Raw genomic sequence first — 6,152 nt, 5'->3', positions numbered from 1 at the left:
AGCGTTGCATCATGCACCTCAACTATCAAGCAAGGAACCTACTGTATTGTAACAGCACCAGTCACACTTATTAAGGAGTCCTGGCACCCTTAATGAATGAGGGAAAGGTGCTAATGATCCAATCACCTGCTCATTCTTGAGATTGCTTAATCTTTCTACAACAAATTTGATTATAGGAATTACCATGTGTTTTAAGTTAACTGGATAGCCTCATATGCATGGCTGGGCTTTCCTAGTAATCTTATACAGTGCACGTATAGCTAAGGCACCGTTCAGCGGCTCCTTGCAAATCCCCACAAAGCAATCACTGGCCTTTCTACATATTCAGGAATTGTCAGTTTCAGGTGCAATTAAAGTAAAATTGCTTTCAATAGATACTTGGCTATGATGACTTTTGCTGGTCATAACTCTTCCTGCGCTTTGTTGTTTCTTCAGATAAAAATTATATTTCTCTTGTGCCCTGGAATCCGAAGCTCATTTTTGACCCAAAGTATCCTCAGAGAGTTATAAAACTTAGATGATATAACTGCACATTACCTAGTAATGAACATTGTGAGAATCAGGCCAGGAAGATGAAGAGATATGAATTAATGTTTTAATAATCTTCCTCAGATTAGTACAAGTCACACAGGCAGGGATCCCAGTAACTGCTGGTGAGTGAAGCAGCTCCTCCGGTATGGACCAATATTGCTTTATAACTCTCCAAGGAGATGATACTCTAACATCTGCAAGGACAGATGGTCACTCAGCTACCAATAAAGTTATGACCTTGTCCCAGCAGTATGGTGCCACTGTGTGCTTTGGACAGAACTGATATTTACAATGCCATAGCTTTTGCTGAAGACACAGGAAGCTAATTAGTTTATTTTTACTTCTATTTAATTCTAGGCTATGCAAGACATTCTTTTCTACCGATCCAGGGCATTCACCATTTTTACACTGGAAAGCGAGGACCTGTTCAATGTCTGATAGACTAACACTAGATTTGAATTGAAATACAGCTGTGAATCATGCCACTTGGTTCTACAGTGGTACGACAGAATAGTTATTGGAGCAATATCTCTGACTGCGCCCTGCCGGTGTTATCCTTCTCCGGTACAGGAGTCAACCAATATGAGACATTTTGCAGACCTACACAATGCCAGTCTTCCCACACATACACGTATGCTCTCAGTCAGGATCTGCTGTGATTGCTCCATGGTTGAAATAACCAGAAGAATTGTGTCTTGTTCTTGCACTTCAGAATACAGAGAATCTTCAAAGTCAGTGCAAAGACTCTGTTCTGACATCTCAAAGTGGCAACCCCAAACACTACAGAACTGAATATTAGAGAAATGAGTTTATCCATTATAGACTAAGAGGCTGTCCTCTGGCACTGTGCAAGGTGTAGGACGTTCCTAAATCATTCTTTGAACACAGCTTTTCTCTGGGAAAAACACCATGTCTGGTTTTAAAGATTTTGTTCAATGGTGGAGAACACAGTACAAATCTTGTTTACTTGTTCCTATGTTTACTTACCTTCTCTGCTAAAAATGTGACACTTTTCTATTCTGAACTGGTCTAGATTTAACATCCATCCAGCCAGCCTTGTTAAAGCCTTGTTTATGGGCTGGAAAACTTTCTATTTATTTTCTAATTTATGTTCCTTGTTAGGTACCTACAGTCAGTGTTCAAGACAATACATAGTGGTTTTGTGATGAGATAGCACTGTTAGACATTTACTATTAGCCATGCTTTTCACAGAGTCTTAGAATCGTCCTTTTGGCTCTTCTCGAAGCCATACTCAGTTTTTCAGCACCAGTTTGATGAAATTTGCTGAAAAGGGACAATACCGACCCAGATGGCTTCCCAGCCAGGGCTTTCAAAACAGATAACACAACTTCCATTCCATGCACAGTACTATCAGTATAGCAACAAACACTGAAAAGGATTTAATCTCACATTTTTAAGGACCTCACTGCTGTGAGATGGGGTCAATGCCACAGAAATAGCGCTCGATGAAGCCAGCGTACCTCAGTTGACTCCATTCCTTCATTCGGGTGGTCTAGAAGATTTGGCTTCGGTACAAAAGGGAGTACATCTGCAGTGGCTCTAGCAGGTATAGTCTTCTCAGCAAATTTCACTGATGTTGGTAAACCAGAAAATTGGGAACAGGGGGCAGTTAGCTGAGAAACTGTTATAGCTGCTGCAACCTCCTTTGTTTTCCTTAATATACCCTCTTGATACGTTCAGTGTTCAGAGTTACCTTCCAGTTCGTCAGCCACTGTTAGTCCAGCTCCTGGTTGACGAGTGTTTAAAAAAGTCAGTTAACCAATAAAAACCTCAGCCAAGCTCCAAATGAGCAGCTGGCTTTGGTTGTTCGGATGTGTCTGTGAGTAATAGCAAGCTAGAGGAAAGCCAAGCCAGTATTCAGACATTACTTTTTGGCAATGGGATTTGCTGTGTTGTTTCTCTTCTGTATTAACGGAAAGGGTCTGGCTTTTGTTTTTTAACCTTGTTGTTTCAATGCCAGGACAGTAGAAATATAACACAAGTTAAAACAATAGCTCTTAAAAGATGTGATATTTTCTTTCATCTCCTGTTTAGTAAGCAGCCTTGGTAGTGCCATTTCATATAAAGAACTGCAAAAGTCACAAGGTCCAGAAATACAATAATTCCAGCAATGACAAAAAAAATGACCTGCTTTGTCTTTTTATTGTCCATAAATGTGGTGAAAAAGGCCATTCCACATCCTCAGCCATAACTAGTTAATTATTTTCTGTTGTTTTTTGTAGATGTTTCTAACCAACATTAAGCAAAATGTACATTGTGGAACAAACCATCCATAGAGTATATGCCATAATTACTGTTTAGCAATTTCACACTAGCAAAAATTTATTAAAACTTCACGACTCATTAATAGTAAGTGATCATAATCGCTTAATAGAAAAGGAAACTAAGCTAATGATAGAAGTGCTGATTAATGCTTTTGACCTTAAGACAGGAAGTCAAGTGAAATTAATGTCACTGGGTGTTGAAAGTTAAGTTATTGTCAAGTGTAGATAGTCTGTAATCATAAGAGAAAGCCCTCAACTACACAAATTTTGTGTTCTTCAGCAAGAAAAAAAAAATCTTCCTTTTCTGTACTGAGTGGCATTTTTAAAAAAATCTCACTGCAGTAAGCACACAATTGTTTCATTTATTATAAAAATTGCTTTAAAAAAGTTATCTAAACATGCATATATGTGTTTACTTCAAGAGGAAATCTCACAGCGCTACTTAAACTGATAGCAACCAATGGGCATTTTGTGCAGCTATTTCTCTCTTGTTTGGTCAGCAGGATTTCTTTTATGAGCTCAGGTTAAATATTATTCATGGGAATAACACAGCACAGCTCACCAGTCAGTTGCTTAATCACATATCAGATACTTGGGCACCACCAGACCTGACAGGACGACTGTTTCTACAGCCAGCTGCGTGCCTGGAAAGCATCTTCCTTAGCTTAGCATCTGGCTGCTCCTGATGCCCACGGGGGCTGTAGCAAGTGGTGGCATTTGAGGCACAGCAGGCATTGGACTGCACTAAGAGATCCTGTGACCAACCTCAGGTCAGATTCATGTGGCAGTACAACATCTGTGTAGGTGCCGATGCGCAAGGGCCGCGGTGTCTGAGGTAACACAGGTACCAGGCTGTAAGTGGAAAAGTCTCCTGCTTCAGCAATAAATATTTTCTTTACATGTGCTGCTGCTTTTTTTTTTTTTTTATTTAAACGAGACATTAATTTAAACCAGAGTCACCAGGACACGCTAGTTCTTAATTATGCCACAGCCCTGTGTATGGCGTTTAAGAAGGATGAAAGTTCTGGAGCCTGTCACAAACTGGTCTAATCCCATCCCGCTGAAGAGGTTGAACGGAGATGACTCAGCCTTTCACCCAAGAAGGCACACTTCTTTCTGTATGTTAATGCAGGTTGCTGGCACTTCAAAACTCGGTTTGAATAATCATCTTCCTTAGATTATTCAACAACTCCCATGACTGGCAGAAAGGGAGATACTGTTTCTTGCAAGTACGAGCAGACTCCTGGCTACGTGTTAGTGAGCTGTAAGTTCATTTGCCATCAAAGTCACAGAGGGAAGGACAATGCCTTTCTAATAATGTCACTCAATATTTAGCCTACCTACATTTGTATTAATAGTAAAGCCCTCAGGCAGCAAGTTATGTACAGCCATTGATCTGCTCAAAACTCAGCACTGCAGTATTGACAAATACTGTTTTGGAGACAAATAAAAGCTAAACTGTATTTATAACCACCAGATTCTGACCTCTGACAAACAGGTAAATACCAGTGCTCAGCCAGGTTAATACCGCCTTTGAGGCCTCTCCCATCCAGAATGAAACCAGCAGTGGATTGGGGAATATAGATTTATTTTTTTTAAATTTTGTTTTTATGCTTGTATATCTCTGTGTGTGTACTTTGTGAGACACTTTCACAACTGCCTCTCTTTAAGATTTTTGCGTTAATGTCGCTTTTGAAGAGAGATGTGGCACTCTTGCAAACCCAGAGATAAATACCATCTGTTTAGCTAACCTCACTCAGAATGTTGGTGGAATGTTCTTTTTTTAAAAAATATATACAGTAGCAATTCAGAGGCTTGAATGCCAAGTCCTTCCAAAGCAATTGACTACCAGGCTTTATTTTGTAATTTACAAAACATAAATGTGTTGTTTATTAAAGACTTTGTGAATTATGCTTTCTACCTCAAAGCAACATATTTTCTAGCATCCTCTTTAGAAAAAACAAAAACAAACAAACAAAAAAACCCCCAAACCCCTACCAAACGAAAAACCTTCTGCACAATTACTTTGGAGCAACATTCCCCAGTCCCTATTTTGGCTTGTTCCTGGCTGTTGCTCTGCAGTTTTCTATAATTAATATAGATAAAAAAAAAATTGGCAATGCAGAGTTAGGGGGTGTAATTTGTATTCGGGGCCAACAGAGACACGCGTATCACCAAAACAATTGAGTTTATTGTTACCAAAAAATTGTTTCAGGAAATCATACTCTTGTCTCCGAATGTAGAACAGACTACAGCATGAAACAGACAACAACCCAGACAGGTTTTTGTTGCCAACACAAGGCGCTGTGCAAGTGTTGGGGCTGGCCAATTGCTTGGGCAGAGTGGCTTGGAGAGCTGTAGGAGCTTGCTTGGAAAATGGTCAGGACCACCTTTCAAAATCCATGTCCTAGACAGCTGAGACGCTCTACTGGTTTAGTGGCACACTGGAGCTGCATCTTTAAGAAAACTCCAACGGGAAGCTGGCCAATTTGCCCCCCTCTAACATGTCCACCATATGCCTGCTTTGAAGATGTCAACTTCATCTGCTTACCAGGGTGTCATTTAAAATGTTTCTCCATAACTCAACCCATTTAATGGAAATAGTTCTATAAATGTCATTAAAAGGAGTTAATCCTGCTTGTCTGGGCATCCCTAGACCACAATGTGACCTTACTAACATTCTCACCGAAAGTCAGCCAAATTGCCGGGTGTGATGGGTGCTGTGTGTTTAACGCCCGGCATCCAGGCCAGTGGGGAGGAAATGCAATTTCCTCATGAGGACACTGGTCCTCTCTGTCACGACGAGAGATTGATGCTATGAGGCATCATTCTTTATTAATGGCCTAATATATACCTGTGGAAGAAGGGCAATGTGGCACAATGGCTTATGTTTGTGCACCTTCTAGGCAGGTGCTAATTTACCCACTTGGCCTTTGTCCAGTAAAAGTAGCCCTGTTGCCATTGTCTCTCAACCCAGAGGGAAATTGTTGAAGGGCGACTATGTGTGAATAGTAACAATTAAAAATTAAAAAAAAAAAAAAATCAACAAAAACCCCAAAATCAAACCCACAGACGAAGCACACAAAAGAACCCATCTGGTCATGAATAGCTGGCTGCTTAGTGGTGTCGAACACAGCTCGGTTTCATCTGTCCCCGGAGAGGCTGCTGCTCAGCGAGTTTGTCACGGAGTTGTACCTCCCTCCCTATTCTCCTCTTTCACAGCGCTGGTGCTGTAACAGCAGAGAGAAAGAGGGAAAGCAGGTAGGCAGGACAGCCTAATGCTAACTCATACTGTCAAACATTGTGATTGCTTTTGTACATCACATTCCCCAACTC

The sequence above is a fragment of the Grus americana genome, chromosome 7, assembly GCF_028858705.1.
Source record: "Grus americana isolate bGruAme1 chromosome 7, bGruAme1.mat, whole genome shotgun sequence".
Classification (NCBI taxonomy): Eukaryota; Metazoa; Chordata; class Aves; order Gruiformes; family Gruidae; genus Grus; species Grus americana.
The sequence above is the reverse complement of the archived record's forward strand: the minus strand, read 5'-3'. Positions refer to the sequence as shown.